Raw genomic sequence first — 18091 nt, forward strand, 5'->3', positions numbered from 1 at the left:
GTTCATTTGATGTTGAGCTATAATGGCAATTGCAATGTAGTGATAATGTGATTTCAAAGCAACTATTGTTTTGTTATACATATATTGATGAAGAAGATAGGCGAATAAAGTGTGAATAATGTCTTTTGTTGAAAGGATTAGAAACTGAAAACTTAAAATGCCTACATTATCTAATATTTCTTTCAAAAGTATGTTCCGAATGTTTTTAGCACAATATTGATTTTTACTGCTCTAGTAAGACCATTAAAATACTTAACATATGATGTGTGTGTACCAAACTCTTCCAAGAAGTGTATTCATATACTGTGCCTATTATTTTATAGATTGAGCCTGTGCTCCTTATTTTTTGTCATGTTCAATAAATTTAATTAAAGGGTTTTTATCACATTTTCAAAATCACCTTAAAAGAATTATACCTTGGTTCATGTATTTAGAAGATATTGTTTAAATATCTGAATATAATAAGAACCATATTCAATAAATAAAATCCGGCCCAATATCACAAGGTTTAATATTATAAAAAAGACATCAATAACGATGTAAACATTAACATTATTCAAATCAAGAAGCATTAGTTAGTATAACAATGCTTTTGGAAACAGTTTTGAAAGTTAAACAAATGCATATACATGTAGATTAAATACGCAGACTGATCGTTTTTTAATTGGGTCTCGTAGATATCTGTCTCAATATGAATCACTAAAGATTTTCATAAATAACTGAGAAACTAATTACTGGATGTAAATATTTCATGTATTTTACTCGCTCGGAAAAAAACCGCTGTGTTTTTATTCTAGCTGTATCGCAAATGCAGTCCATTTTGCTCTTTTGTATGTATGTTTTTAAAAAGATGTTAGAAATTGTATAGAGCCTCATAACCCCTGTAACTACTACGAAGAGACATTCCTAGCGATACAAGGGTATAAAACTACCTTTACCCTTGCAACCCTCTTTCAGAACAGACGACTCATTACAAAACTTTGTTTACATAGCGAGGAATTGTAAGCTCTGTAACTCGCTTATAACTCAACAAATGACACTCAAATTTTGGTTGCCCATTAAAGATGCCTTTTTGAAGCATTATAAACATTAAAATCGAAAAAATAATTTTTGACCAAAATCGTGACCATGTCCCCTTTAAAATATTTATAAACATTCATAGTAAACGCGATGGCCTAGCGCATGCGTACCAATAATAGCATGGATTAATCGGAAAACCTTGGCGAGTACCGTGCCTGTATTAAAATCTATGTAATCGACCGAGACTTGCTGAATGCAATCAAAAAAGGCGAAGGCGAAAGTGCGAAGATGCGAAGGCCAGAGTGCAAGTTGGGAAGGAGCGATAGTAGTATCGCTCCTACGCTTTCGCACATTCGCACTTTCGGTATCACATCTTCGCGCTTCATCGTCGCATCTTCTTCGCTCCTTCGCTCCTTCGCACTATCGCCTTTGCAACTTAGGCCGAAGTGGCCCTATCGGAACACCATAGATATATGTAAATGTAATTGTTAAGATGACAACCATACCCCGATGCAATACGTCCATATCTTGTTATAACGGATGGATTTTTATTTTCTAAGATATACCCCTTCTTTCACTTTAAGTTTATTTGAATATGAATTATAATTTCTATTACTTTCTGTAAACCGCAGCAGTAAAAATTACAATAAAGACTATTTCACAAATAATAAAAAAATATACTGAAAAACTTTAATCTACAAGGGGGTCATTATTCTATAGGGGTCACTTTTCTTCATGTGGAGTGTGCTCATTTTTATGAAAATGACACTTATTCTTCAGGCAAAGGGGTCATTTTTCTACGTAGAATAATGACCGGGGGGTCATTTTTTGGCGTAGAATAATGACCGGGGGGTCATTATTCTACGTAGAAAAATGACCCCCGGTCATTATTCTACGGGGGTCATTATTCTTCATTACACCGGCATAAAATTTACATGCGGTCAATGATAAAAATTTTGAGATATGGTGTCTTTTATCATTTTTAAGCATTTTTCAATATTTTTGTAGTATGTGCCATACGGTTATCTAAACGAAAAAGCAAGATAAAACCAGCAGAAATATGCAAATTATGTTGACTAACAATTAAAATCGGAACTATAAATATTATTGTACTACCAACAATATTTCAGTGGAAAACAAAATCTGAAAAATTTAGTCCGAATTTCCTCTGTTTTGCTAAAAGTCAAACTTTGTTAGAGCCTAATTCCATAATTTAGTTAAAATTGTTATGTCAATAATTCATTTCATAAATACTTTTTGTATTTAAAACAAATTTCAAATTTTATTCATGAAATTGAACTTTTTAACAATCCGGATTTGAGAACTCAAACCCTGAGTAAACAACGTCCTTAATTGATCAATAGAAGCTGTTCATGTCGTTGGTTAGCCAGTTACAGTGCTTTATATACAGGTTTATGACCAATTTGATTACAGTATTTAGAAAGCTAAACAAGCTTGCTTCAAAATCTAGACACGCTGGCTTATTTACATTACAAAGTCTTTTAAATGAGGTTCATCAACTTTACGTTTTAATGTTCATTGATAAACTATGTATAACTTTTGTCACAATTTAGCCTGTAAATATTTTATTAATAATAATGGAAAGAAACAATTTTGAAAAAATCTATGCACACTAGATTCATTTGACTATTTAGTGCTTTAATGATAGATATTTACTCAACTAAAACTTGATAGAAAGACAAAAGTTTTGCTAATTTAATCATACTTTCCTTTCACAATATTGAAAATGAGAATTTTAATTTTCTTATTGAACGCGAGAAATTAATATCCGCGTAAAATCTCGAGAAGCGCATCTCGCGAACTTTGAAATATCGCTTAGATGTAAAATAATGAAACTATGATAAATATTAAGCGATTTTATATTCTCGCGATTTGATGCTAAGAGTTAACTCGCGGATTTAAGTAATCGCGTATAATAAGGATTCTACAGTATTTAAAGTAATAATACCGTGTCTACTTCTACATTTATAAAATAAGGAACAAAAATAATCTGAAGTATGTATAATAATCATTAGGAATTCTAAAATCGATCCAAAACCCGTACATGTATTTATAGCGAGATGAAGACTCAACTGCCTTTACTGTTTTCTACAAAGAGACCTACTTAAACTACTTAAACTTAAAGATGTCAGCTGCAGAAAATCATACCTAAAGTATTTTACGATGCTTCTTGCCTTTGATCTTCGAAAAATTGAAAAAGCTGTAAATCCTTAATCTGCCGTTTATTATTTCCAAGTTTATCTAGAAGTACTGTACCCCCGCTAAGAAAAAATCATATCTCCGGTTTTTTTCTATTATAGAAAATATTGGAAGAATCTATTTCACCGTCCATTTTCTGTAAATAACAACTGCTCTCTTTATTTAAACTGTAAAAGCTAAAATGAGTATACAAACCAATATCTATTCTTTAAATTCCATTTTATTTCAACTTAACTGTTAATGCAACAAGACATTTGCATCCTAATGTTAACAAACATGACTGGGATCATATGATAATTCACATGTCAAGCAGCCATAATTTAACATTTTGAATTTCTGGTACACCAAGCTTGATTTATTTTCCGAAAAAAAAAATCCACACATTTAAAAAAAAGTACGTCAGGACAGCCCGCCTTTTTCAGAAAGACGGGCAGGGATGAGAATCTAAAAATTATTTTATGTGGCCTGACACAGGCAAGGTTTGTGTCAAATTTTAGTTTCTAATTATTTCCATTAATACAAGACATGACACAGACAGGAGTTAAACATTTTTCAAACAATGATCTTGAACTTGCCCAATTGACCTTGTGTCAAGGTAATGACACACCCTCAGGTTATATAGCAATCTCTGTTTGAATTAAAAACTTCCAATATTTGTCCATACGAAAGATATGAATCAGACTCTTTTCTTGCCAGTGACTTTGATCTTGCCCAAATAACCTTGGGTCAAGGTCATGACACATCCTTAGTTCATAAGCAATCTTTATGTAAAGTAAGAACTTTCAATGTTTGTCCATAAAAAAGACATTGAACGGGCACAAATTGTGTCTATATCGCCAAAGCATTCGCATCTCTCATTTTGATTGCATATTTTCGATTCGCTGTGTGTGCTCAGAAAATTCTTCAGGCAGTAAAATGTGTTACCACCAGAACAAACGTTGTTGGTCGCGCAGACACATTTCTCGTTGACACAGAAGCCTGGGGTTCCAGTCAGGCAGTTATGATACTGTGAGTCCTGAGAACAGTAACACTCACATGTGTTGTTCTCGTTACATCTAATGGATTCATTGTGTGAGCACGCTACATCTGTAGGATTACAGCTGTATATGTTGACGCAGCTATCATTTGGTAAGCATTCACATCCATGATTAGATCCATAAAAGTCAATACAATTGTATTTTCGAGTTGACAGACATACATGGTGACAATGGTCTGCGAGTGTGAAAAATAATCATCATTAAATCAAATCAGTCTTTGTCTAACGTACCTCTTCGTGGTTAGTTTCATTGAAACCACATCGTACCTTAATGTTTAAAGTTTAAAGATGTTTAATGAAATTGTTTAGATGAAAATGACAAAGGATCCCTTAACATAATCTCACCGCCCCTTTTTATATCACATTTCAGGAGTTGGGTGTGTATCTGACATCATAACTCGGTAAAATGTTAGATGACCTGTGTGTGTTTTTTGTTTTTAATGTATGATCCTTCTGAGATCCATTTTGATAAGTAAAAGAAGAAAGTCATCCTAAATTGGTTCATTTTTGGGAGTTGATTTTTATCAACTCTCCTATGAAGTTACTCTGGCAAACCGAATGTGAAACAGTGTTTGGACCTAAGCACAAATCATCACCGCTGACAAGATTTAGTTCTTGAAAATATTCGATAAATTCGATGTATTGTATCTTGAAGCATTGGTTTTTAAGAAACTTATTTATGAATGCCTTGAAAATAGTCAGATGTTAAATAGTACGAACAATTTAGATTTTTTTTACAGTCGTATGTATTCATACGCCAGAGTTCAATAAAGTCTCGTTCAACCATCGGCTGTCTCCGTTAATCTCCGACAAGCAGAGAGTCATTCTATATTTAGATGTCGCGTCATCAAGCTATCACGTGACCTGGTGTACACATTCTCTTCCTTGTTGGAGATCAACAGAGACAGCCGAGCATCTGGTTGAACGAGACTAGAGTTCATTATTGTTTGAATATTCATTTATTGATGTTAAATAACTTCAAATGCTCATCACAAGTTTTTCATTTATTGAAATGAAAAATCTTGAGACTTCCGAATTGGTGGATTAAGATATTAATAATTCCCATGACGGTTTCTTCGCTATCACGTGACTCTCTAGACCAGTTATATGGTGCGATATACCATTCTTTCACCAGAGGTTGTGCTACACAAGCTTTGCTTACACCTCTGTCAACGCCGGAAAAATAGTCTGTCGCATGATCAAAACAAGCATGGCGAGCACATGGCATTGTTGATTCGCTTCTCCCGTATAATCAACTTGAAGGTAAGATATTTACGGGTAAATACTTTGTGAGCAAGTTTAAAATTATCGTAGGGGATTAAATTGCTGTTGATTTGTGTAAAATCGACAATGAGTCGGGAGCGTTCAGAGAATGATTTTTCAAAACTTTCAAACATCTGTCAAACTAGATCATGTGATCAGATTTTAATCTTTACCTCCACAAAATAGTTCTCCCAGTAACTTTGAAATAAATATGATTAAAAGTATTAAATACTGGAATTGATTTACTTTCAATCCTATTACTAGATAAAAGAAGTAAAATGCATCGATTTTAAATATATTTTGCCCATCGGTTCAGTTTGTAAATGAACAAAAATCGTGCAAATCTGGCGTTGACAGATGTGTGAGCAGCGAAGCTTGTGTAGCACGACCTCTGGTAAGAGAATGGCGCAACACAGAATTATCATAATGAGGTATAATAATACCTGTTGTTGTTGTTGTTGTTGTTGTTGTTGTCAATGGTGGATGTGATGTTGACAGGGGAGCTACAGAATGAAGGTTATGAAATAAAAAACAAGATATTTGAGCCAATGCTCACTAGTAATAGCTCCGCTCTGATGTGATATTCAAAATAAGCAAAGTCGTCATTTAACAGGAAGTTGACGTCCGATTTAACAAAAATATATCCAACGATATAGCATGCCTCAACAAATAGTGTATCAAAATTAAGCATCTGCAATAAATAGTTGCTGAGAAATCTTTGACAAAAATTTGTTTGAAAATTTTGGCACAAAACAAAGTCATCAACAGGAAGTTGACGTCCGATTGGCACAAAATTATATCCCACGATATGGCATGTCTAAACAAATAGTGTGTTAAAATTTCAAACATCTGCTATTAAGAGTTGCTGAGAAATTTTTGACCAAAATTTGTTTGAAAATCTAGGCTAAAAATAAACAAAGTCGTCATTTAACAGGAAATTGACGTCCGATTGGTACAAAAATATATACTACGATATGGCATGCCTACACAAATAGTGTGTTATCATTTCAAGCATCTGCAATTGTTACTTTTAAAGGAACTATATCTAATGCAGTAGTGTTTTCTTGGGTCGTTTCATGTTTATCAGCGCACAATTCTATGACTCTTTGGGTTTTTTTCATGCAAATCAAAGTGCCATTTGTAGTGTATTGTGGAAATGGCAGGAAAAGTTCATCATTAAATACATTCATTCATGGTACTGTATTTGCGAAATAGATATAAAAAGATGTCCCCGATTTTTTTATTAACAAAATTAGCTTCAAAATGCAATTTACTCAACATCTGGGTTTTTAATATTTTATCGTCGTCGGAAATATTTTATATGCACACTATTGTTCATTTAAAAAAAACAAGTTTTGTTTTGTTTCATTAAAAAGTCGAAAACGTTAAGAAATTTACAAAAGGACAGAGAAACAAACTGCAATCAGAAACTTTTACTTTAAACTCTCGGGGAAGAAAACTAAAAACAAACAGTAATTACTTGTGTTAGTTGTACTGGCTGTAGTGTCGACAGAAGTTGAAAAGGTCGTCGTTGGTGATACTGTTTGAGCTATCAAAAAAACAGTTACTATACAATAAGCTAATATCAAAGCCATTTGTAGTGTGTTGTGGAAATGGCAGGAAAAGTTCATCATTAAATACATTCATTCATGGTATTGTATTTGCGAAATAAATATAAAAATATGTCTCCGATTTTTTATTAACCAAATTAGCTTCAAAATGCAATTTACTCAACATCTGGGTTTTTTATATTTGTCTGAGCGTCATATTCATATTCGAAATCACCATTAGGGTCCGACATTTTCCATAAGATATCATTACCGATTTCATATTTTAAATGAAACAGTAATTAATTACTTGTGTGAGTGGTTTAATTGCAAGTTTGGAATGTGCCCAAAAAAAGCGAATGATACCTTTTAAAAAAATTGCTTGTTTTGAATAATTAATTTAAAATTTAAATCTAAAATTTTAAATTTAAAAAAATTGTTTTTTGCTTTAAAAAATTTTTTTTTTAATTAAAAAAAATTGCTTGTTTTGAATAATTAAACACAACTGGGTTTATTTTTTACAAATCTTCATTAAGTGTGTTGTTCTTACAATACTGGCTGACTTAACAACAAAAATTCATTCAATTCAAATATATCTATCTTTTAAAGAAGATCGGTCCGGATTGTAAAAATATGTGAAAATTATTTGAATCAATAATCAAATATCGGATCATGCAGCTTTTAAACATTCTAGGTAGGTAAAATTCAACTTTTTCAAATTTGAACCAGTCCCAATAGAAAAGAGACTAATGCCGATCGAAATTATGTAAGTTGAAGGTCGATAGCAAATTTGCACGAATAACGGGTTGCTTTTTTATAAATGGTTCACAACAATTATTTCATAAACATTACAAATATGTTGGTTTATTGTTATGTGACACAGTGACAAACCATAGTTACCTGATGTTGTAGAGGGTACAGGTGCTTGAGCTGAAAAGAATGATAAAGTTGTTTTTGATAACAAATTATCAACCCATTGACGTAAAAGGGCATAACTATATTTATTAAGGAAGCTTTTTATATCAAATAAACAGATTTTTAAAGGTAATTCATCATTTTCATGTACGCCATAAAAACAAAAAGGCATTCAAAGAAAGACAAAAAATATTTAGTTAAGTATTTAGTGTTTATGTTTTTAGATGTTTATTCAGTGGCTACTTGTGCAAATTTCTGGTGAAAAAATCAGATTCATAAAGAAAATTAAAAGACCACCGAGAATGTATTAGCAATAAACAGTCAAATAAAATATCACAACAAATTAAAGGACGGCGAGTAATTGAAGTTATTCTCATCAACTTTTAAACAGAAAAAACTATGTCTTCTTACTCTCTTTGAGTCATTTATTTTACATTTTCATTCAGAGAGGAATCTTATCCGCTCTGCTTTCAATACCATATATATACTCTTCAAAAAAAGAAACGCAAAGCATTATTTTTTTCTTGAAAAATAGATTTAAAACACTGTGCAGTTTAAATTATATTTTTCCGAAAGTTGATAACAAACGACTGTTTTGAATTCAAACTGATTGTTTTGATTAAAGGTAATTTAAAGGGACTGTCCTGAATTTTCGTCAAATTTGTACTCGCTCGCTTTTCACGGAAAGCAAATTTAAATTGACAACGCATGCTTTTCATGCTAAACCGCGTCTCTGGACATTTAAAAATCAGAGGTGTTCGATGTACATGTACAAATCGGTTCTTTCTTATAGGAATAAGAGTACCAATGCACCGGATGTTGACATCAGAGAAAAAGTTATAGAACATTGTAACACGGAATAAATGGATAGGCGTCAGGCGATTGGCTGAATTCAGGTATGTAATTATTTTCATTTTAAAGCCAAAATATAAATGTTTGAAAGAAATGATGGGATGAGGGAATATTGCAGAAAATACAGAAATGCCAGAGGAGATTGTAGGAGTGGGGGTTAATTTTTTATGCAGGGTGCCATTTACTGCTGATCGCTGTAAGTTGTAAACAAGTGCAAATTTGACCTATAAACGCCACGGGACCATGTATTTTTTTTGGAAATTTCTGAAAGTGCTTAAAATGAAGTTTCAAATGATGCCAAAGATTGGGCTGCTGTTGTCATAGTAAAGTACTGAGAGGTCCTAAGGTTTGTATAGAGTTCTATGGGAAAATAATTGGTAGGCTTTTCCCTATAGAGACCCAGTTTTTGACATGTCATGTGACTTTAAAGAAGAAAGTAGTTATTTTTAGTTACAGAATCCATGATGGAGGACGTTTTTAACAAATTGAGAAACAAATTAGAAGCAAAGAGTGAAAGGGTTGGGGGTCTGGGGGGTTGTGTCTTATGGAAAGGGGGGGTTGGGAGAAATGGTTATGGGTATATAAGGGTTTTATGGCCAGATGAGGGGAGCAAGGTTGAGAGAGTGCATCGGGTGGCTCTTATGGTGGAGATGCGTCTGACGAGGTCACAGTTTCCAGGTGGAAACCTGGAGGTCAGCCATCTCTGCCATGAGAAGCTGTGTGTCAACCCGATGCACCTCTCACTGGAGCCTCATGCCACAAATCAGGAGAGGATCCATTGCATGCAGCAGGGGGTATGCAGTGGGGCACACCATCCCCATCCAAGATGCATATTTTAGTGTAATTTGATGTTTTTAAAATATAATCATGGAATTATTGATCTGGTTTGGAATAATTGTGTTCTGTATGAGTCTTTTTGCATGATCGGGCTCGAGATTCAGTCAACATCATGTTTTTTTTATATTTAATTTCTTCCTGATGTTTCTCATAAAGTTTGTACATTTTTTTTCGTTTTGTTACTCTTTTTGCTTTGTAAGATAAAGACTTTTGATATGATTTATTTAACTCATAATCTGTTTGTATTTTATCTAGGGTCTGGTCCACTTGGCCACCAGAGGGTATGGAAGCACCAACCCCTGCGCAGAGACCTCGGAGGGAGCTGCCGGGACCGTTGTTACAGGAGTGAGCAGCACTGTGAGCCCGGCCAGCAAAGTTTCTTGTGAAGGTGACATTGCGAGGCAGTGATCGTCGCAGAGTTCTGTTGAAGCTTTCGACCTTCTGAGAATTACTGTTTTTGATTGTCTTGTCCAAGACAGCTGGAGACAACCGCTTTGAGAAACAAGCATGGAGCATTGTTTCATTCTCGTCGGAGGACGGTATCGAAAAATTTTGACCTAGGTAAGAACTCTTGCGTACCCAGTTATTATTTACCCTCCCTTTGCACACTAATGAGTGTTTTTTGCATAAGGCATGATCCCCTGTGTAACACTTAACCACTGCATGTTTGGTGTAAGAGAGCTTGTTTTTTATTTTATCTGCGTCACCCGCATATAGTGCATGCGCTTGATTTATCTCGGCTGTACACCTGTCAACAGCATCAAGGGCAAAATTGTGCAAAAGTTTGGTTTTTTCTGCCTTGGTTCTTTTCGGCATGATCTCCAAGAGTTTCTGGTCTCTTTTGATTGCTTTTCTTATGCTCTCAGACAGGTGACGAGTGTCAATATAGTGACATGGCTTATTTTCCAGCAGACCATCCTTATAGAGGGAGTCTGCAGCCCGACCAGCAGAGCTGTCTGGATCGGTGGTGACTTCCCTTACCTCCAGGCCATCTTCACAGAGTAGCTCCGCCATACCCTCCCTGGCCCACGTGAACTCATCCCCTATCGTATGATGCATCGGAAGGTTTGCCCCACAGACCCCGGGGTTGCATTGATGGTCACGAGAGCCCTCATCAAGTAAGTGACCATGTTTTGAGCATATCTTATTTTTAGTCACCATTTTAATTATTTGGTGTTTTGAGGTGACATTCTCAGCAAATGAGTACACAGTTTGTGTCGCCGGCTGGAAGGGTGTCTCACCCACCCCCGAGTAGAGGGGGTTATTGTACATGCCATCGCATTGTACAGGGATGGCATGTGGGGATTCATTTCCCCTCAGGGTGTTCACATCTACCAGCCGGCGACACCTGTCACTCATGTCAGCCTCGTTGATGTTTTGGATCAAGGGCAAAACTTTATTGGAAGCTTTTTGTAGGGACCTACGAGCAGGAGGAGGAGTATTAGTACAGAGAAGAATTTTCCGCATCCCATCATTACCCACAGGAGTTTGACTGAGCCCAACTTGCAGACCATAATTGATTTTAGCTGCCTTTCTACCCGGGGATTTGGTATCTACCTCCTCATACAGGTTGTAACGCCTAGACGAGTAGGTACACTTGGTGCAGCGGAGCCCCATTCTGCTTCCAAGTCCCCGCCTCTCTTCCGACGCCAAGTCCCAGGACAGAAGTCCAGTGCATTTAGGTGTCTCCTGCTGGTGAAGTCGGAGAACCTCATTCCACATCTCAGCTGTTTTTCCCAGGTGGAGGAGTCTATGTGAATTTTGATCAGCCAGCCTAGGTAAAGTCACAATGATTTGTTTACTTGAAACAGTCACCAGTATGCAGAGCATGCAAGCAGTAATTAGAGTTACTTCCCTTAGACTAACAGGCTTGACATGTACAATTTCAAATTGATGTAATTTCAGTTTTAGGCAACCTAAGCTTCTTGTTTTTGTCTCAATTTACTGAAATGCCCTTTAGCTGCATGTATCACACTTGACTTCTCATGTACCTACATGTAATTACATGTAATTTTTAAATACATGAACCCCACCCTTTTAAGGTCATTTTCTTGGATAATTAACCATATAGCAGATATTTGAATGGGGTAAATGTAAGAAAATTGGGGAAAAAAATCTCCTGTCTTACTCGTTTTTTGAAAATTTGACTTACTGCTCTGATTCATTTCCATCTAGGCAACTTTCATGATCTTTTGCCCTAAGCCTCCTCGGCCTCAGGAGATGGTAGCAGTTGGGCCGGAGGAGCATTTCCTCTCGTTCGGAGGCTGACGGACAGTCTCGAACCATTTGGTCCATATCCTCAGGCAGTCTCCTGTACTGTCCTTGGGAATTTTGCAACTTTTCACTTGCTACCCCCTTATTGTGGGGTACATTTCTTGCCTTAAAGCCACAATTGTTTCTCCTTTTGAATTTTGGCATTTCTCTAAATTAATCCTTTTTCAGTCTTAGATTTCAAAAGTCTCCCTTAATTTTTGTGTAGAGTGAAGCTCCAGTGTCTGAACTCTAATGCGTTTTCAACAATGATGGACTTTCTCTTGTCTAAGTTAATTGTAAACAAAGATGATGGGGGCACCTGCTATCTCTTGAAGCTGCATTAGATTTGGGGGGTGGTGATACATCTCAAACATGCTTAATCAGCAGGAAGGTCCAGATAGGAATCACTAGCTACATTAGGGTCAGGGATAATTTTCCTCTCATATAGATCAAAAATTTTGCTAATTGGTAAATTAAAAACCTCCATTTTTTACATTAATTCCTAAATGTCTTTGATTTTCTGAGGCTACTCTCAAATTCTGGGTAGAATCCACCCTTATGAAGAAATTGACACAAACATGAGTTTATATCATTTTATTAACATCATAAAACAAAAACAAGACATTTGAAAACTGTTTTATTCATTACAGTCACTTTTTTCATCCATATAGGAACAGAGTTTGTAAAGTTCATCACTCCATATTACACCGATGTTGGCAGTTGGATGGCATCATTGAAATGGTCACAGAATCCGTGACACTGAAGTCCCGAGGCTCAAATTTCATACACATACACAGGTAGGTGTAAAGTCTTTGAAAATTGTAAAATGGACTAATTCTGAGGTAGGTAACAATATAAGTATAGGAATAAGAGTACCAATGCACCGGATGTTGACATCAGAGAAAAAGTTATAGAACATTGTAACACGGAATAAATGGATAGGCGTCAGGCGATTGGCTGAATTCAGGTATGTAATTATTTTCATTTTAAAGCCAAAATATAAATGTTTGAAAGAAATGATGGGATGAGGGAATATTGCAGAAAATACAGAAATGCCAGAGGAGATTGTAGGAGTGGGGGTTAATTTTTTATGCAGGGTGCCATTTACTGCTGATCGCTGTAAGTTGTAAACAAGTGCAAATTTGACCTATAAACGCCACGGGACCATGTATTTTTTTTGGAAATTTCTGAAAGTGCTTAAAATGAAGTTTCAAATGATGCCAAAGATTGGGCTGCTGTTGTCATAGTAAAGTACTGAGAGGTCCTAAGGTTTGTATAGAGTTCTATGGGAAAATAATTGGTAGGCTTTTCCCTATAGACAGTAGACTTGCACATTATGGCACGTCTAAATGAAGCCCAGCGCAACAATGCTATCGGTAGATTAGAAGCAGGTGAATCTCAGGCAGCTGTAGCGAGGGTCTTTAATGAAAACCAGAGTACCATTTCTCATCTTTGGAATAGGTTTCGACAGCTTGGGTCAACCCGTGACCTTCCAAGGTCAGGCCGACCAAGGGTCACAACTGATGCTCAAGACCGCTACATCAGGTTACAGCATTTGCGTGAATGATTCAGAACAGCAACCTCAACTGCTTCATCTATTCCTTGAGGGCGTAGAATCTCCGATCAAACGGTCAGGAACCGACTACGAGATGCTGGTATCCGAGCAAAACGTCCTGTAAGAGCTGTTCTTTTGAACCGGCAACATCGTCAAAAGAGGCTTCAGTTGTCTCGCAGGCATAGAGTGTCGCCACAGCAGCGCTGGAATACCCTTTGGTTCAGTGATGAATCAAGGTACTTGTTGCACCGTGCAGATGGTCGAGCAAGGGTCTACAGACGACATGAACGTTTTGCGGCTAATTGCGTCCAGGAAGTCGACAGATTTGAAGGCGGAAGTGTCATGATGTGGGCTGCAATATCCCATACCGAAAGAACAGAGCTGGTACACGTAAACGTTACTTTGACGGCTAAGCGGTACTGTGACGAAATACTGCAACCACACATTGTTCCAATAATACAGCATAATGGCAGAATTTTTCAACATGACAATGCCAGAACGCATACAGCAAGACTTACTACAACTTTCTTACAGACAAACAACATTACTCTCCTTCATTGGCCCTCCAAATCACCAGATCTGAACCCAATAGAGCATCTTTGGGATGAACTAGACAGACGTGTCAGACAGCGGCAACCTGCACCCCAGTCGCTGCAACAACTTGTGCAAGCGTTAAAAGCAGAGTGGACCAACATTCCCCAGCAACTGATTAGGAACTTGATGTCATCAATAGGGAGACGATGCCAGGCCGTTATTGATGCCAACGGTGGGCATACAAGATATTGAACATTTGTGACCTTGAACTTTTGATTTGCAGGAAACTCTTATCGAAAATGGTCATTCAAAACTTTATGTTGAATTTATTTATTTGATATAAAATATATTATAACTCATTTATATTGTTTTTTTATATCTATAACTTTGATATTATTAGACATATAATCATCAAACCTTTTAGTTTGTACACTTTTGTTCTGTGTCCTTAACTTTTAAATTCAAACTTTTTATCGTTATTAATATTTTTAGTTTTGTTATCATTAATACGTTGGGGCCTAGGATAATAATATAATAATATAATAATAATAATATGAATCAGTTGCTGGGGAATGTTGGTCCACTCTGCTTTTAACGCTTGCACAAGTTGTTGCAGCGACTGGGGTGCAGGTTGCCGCTGTCTGACACGTCTGTCTAGTTCATCCCAAAGATGCTCTATTGGGTTCAGATCTGGTGATTTGGAGGGCCAATGAAGGAGAGTAATGTTGTTTGTCTGTAAGAAAGTTGTAGTAAGTCTTGCTGTATGCGTTCTGGCATTGTCATGTTGAAAAATTCTGCCATTATGCTGTATTATTGGAACAATGTGTGGTTGCAGTATTTCGTCACAGTACCGCTTAGCCGTCAAAGTAACGTTTACGTGTACCAGCTCTGTTCTTTCGGTATGGGATATTGCAGCCCACATCATGACACTTCCGCCTTCAAATCTGTCGACTTCCTGGACGCAATTAGCCGCAAAACGTTCATGTCGTCTGTAGACCCTTGCTCGACCATCTGCACGGTGCAACAAGTACCTTGATTCATCACTGAACCAAAGGGTATTCCAGCGCTGCTGTGGCGACACTCTATGCCTGCGAGACAACTGAAGCCTCTTTTGACGATGTTGCCGGTTCAAAAGAACAGCTCTTACAGGACGTTTTGCTCGGATACCAGCATCTCGTAGTCGGTTCCTGACCGTTTGATCGGAGATTCTACGCCCTCAAGGAATAGATGAAGCAGTTGAGGTTGCTGTTCTGAATCATTCACGCAAATGCTGTAACCTGATGTAGCGGTCTTGAGCATCAGTTGTGACCCTTGGTCGGCCTGACCTTGGAAGGTCACGGGTTGACCCAAGCTGTCGAAACCTATTCCAAAGATGAGAAATGGTACTCTGGTTTTCATTAAAGACCCTCGCTACAGCTGCCTGAGATTCACCTGCTTCTAATCTACCGATAGCATTGTTGCGCTGGGCTTCATTTAGACGTGCCATAATGTGCAAGTCTACTGTCTTAAGAAAGAACCGATTTGTACATGTACATCGAACACCTCTGATTTTTAAATGTCCAGAGACGCGGTTTAGCATGAAAAGCATGCGTTGTCAATTTAAATTTGCTTTCCGTGAAAAGCGAGCGAGTACAAATTTGACGAAAATTCAGGACAGTCCCTTTAAATTACCTTTAATCAAAACAATCAGTTTGAATTCAAAACAGTCGTTTGTTATCAACTTTCGGAAAAATATAATTTAAACTGCACAGTGTTTTAAATCTATTTTTCAAGAAAAAAATAATGCTTTGCGTTTCTTTTTTTGAAGAGTATATATATGGTATTGAAAGCAGAGCGGATAAGATTCCTCTCTGAATGAAAATGTAAAATAAATGACTCAAAGAGAGTAAGAAGACATAGTTTTTTCTGTTTAAAAGTTGATGAGAATAACTTCAATTACTCGCCGTCCTTTAATTTGTTGTGATATTTTATTTGACTGTTTATTGCTAATACATTCTCGGTGGTCTTTTAATTTTCTTTATGAATCTGATTTTTTCACCAGAAATTTGCACAAGTAGCCACTGAATAAACATCTAAAAACATAAACACTAAATACTTAACTAAATATTTTTTGTCTTTCTTTGAATGCCTTTTTGTTTTTATGGCGTACATGAAAATGATGAATTACCTTTAAAAATCTGTTTATTTGATATAAAAAGCTTCCTTAATAAATATAGTTATGCCCTTTTACGTCAATGGGTTGATAATTTGTTATCAAAAACAACTTTATCATTCTTTTCAGCTCAAGCACCTGTACCCTCTACAACATCAGGTAACTATGGTTTGTCACTGTGTCACATAACAATAAACCAACATATTTGTAATGTTTATGAAATAATTGTTGTGAACCATTTATAAAAAAGCAACCCGTTATTCGTGCAAATTTGCTATCGACCTTCAACTTACATAATTTCGATCGGCATTAGTCTCTTTTCTATTGGGACTGGTTCAAATTTGAAAAAGTTGAATTTTACCTACCTAGAATGTTTAAAAGCTGCATGATCCGATATTTGATTATTGATTCAAATAATTTTCACATATTTTTACAATCCGGACCGATCTTCTTTAAAAGATAGATATATTTGAATTGAATGAATTTTTGTTGTTAAGTCAGCCAGTATTGTAAGAACAACACACTTAATGAAGATTTGTAAAAAATAAACCCAGTTGTGTTTAATTATTCAAAACAAGCAATTTTTTTTAATTAAAAAAAAATTTTTTAAAGCAAAAAACAATTTTTTTAAATTTAAAATTTTAGATTTAAATTTTAAATTAATTATTCAAAACAAGCAATTTTTTTAAAAGGTATCATTCGCTTTTTTTGGGCACATTCCAAACTTGCAATTAAACCACTCACACAAGTAATTAATTACTGTTTCATTTAAAATATGAAATCGGTAATGATATCTTATGGAAAATGTCGGACCCTAATGGTGATTTCGAATATGAATATGACGCTCAGACAAATATAAAAAACCCAGATGTTGAGTAAATTGCATTTTGAAGCTAATTTGGTTAATAAAAAATCGGAGACATATTTTTATATTTATTTCGCAAATACAATACCATGAATGAATGTATTTAATGATGAACTTTTCCTGCCATTTCCACAACACACTACAAATGGCTTTGATATTAGCTTATTGTATAGTAACTGTTTTTTTGATAGCTCAAACAGTATCACCAACGACGACCTTTTCAACTTCTGTCGACACTACAGCCAGTACAACTAACACAAGTAATTACTGTTTGTTTTTAGTTTTCTTCCCCGAGAGTTTAAAGTAAAAGTTTCTGATTGCAGTTTGTTTCTCTGTCCTTTTGTAAATTTCTTAACGTTTTCGACTTTTTAATGAAACAAAACAAAACTTGTTTTTTTTAAATGAACAATAGTGTGCATATAAAATATTTCCGACGACGATAAAATATTAAAAACCCAGATGTTGAGTAAATTGCATTTTGAAGCTAATTTTGTTAATAAAAAAATCGGGGACATCTTTTTATATCTATTTCGCAAATACAGTACCATGAATGAATGTATTTAATGATGAACTTTTCCTGCCATTTCCACAATACACTACAAATGGCACTTTGATTTGCATGAAAAAAAACCAAAGAGTCATAGAATTGTGCGCTGATAAACATGAAACGACCCAAGAAAACACTACTGCATTAGATATAGTTCCTTTAAAAGTAACAATTGCAGATGCTTGAAATGATAACACACTATTTGTGTAGGCATGCCATATCGTAGTATATATTTTTGTACCAATCGGACGTCAATTTCCTGTTAAATGACGACTTTGTTTATTTTTAGCCTAGATTTTCAAACAAATTTTGGTCAAAAATTTCTCAGCAACTCTTAATAGCAGATGTTTGAAATTTTAACACACTATTTGTTTAGACATGCCATATCGTGGGATATAATTTTGTGCCAATCGGACGTCAACTTCCTGTTGATGACTTTGTTTTGTGCCAAAATTTTCAAACAAATTTTTGTCAAAGATTTCTCAGCAACTATTT

General features: G+C 35.6%; 1 protein-coding gene across 1 annotated transcript in view; it reads left to right on the top strand.

Annotated features, from left to right (window-relative positions):
- Positions 1–16162: 16162 nt before the first annotated feature.
- The window catches only part of LOC117689736 (uncharacterized), a 110527-nt gene continuing 108598 nt past the window's right edge, over positions 16163–18091 (top strand). The window contains exons 1-2 of the mRNA XM_066086404.1: positions 16163–16343; positions 17241–17309. The gene's annotated coding sequence lies outside the window, so the exon portion shown is untranslated. The remainder of the gene's footprint in view (positions 16344–17240; positions 17310–18091) is intronic.

The sequence above is a fragment of the Magallana gigas genome, chromosome 5, assembly GCF_963853765.1.
Source record: "Magallana gigas chromosome 5, xbMagGiga1.1, whole genome shotgun sequence".
NCBI classification, from domain to species: Eukaryota; Metazoa; Mollusca; class Bivalvia; order Ostreida; family Ostreidae; genus Magallana; species Magallana gigas.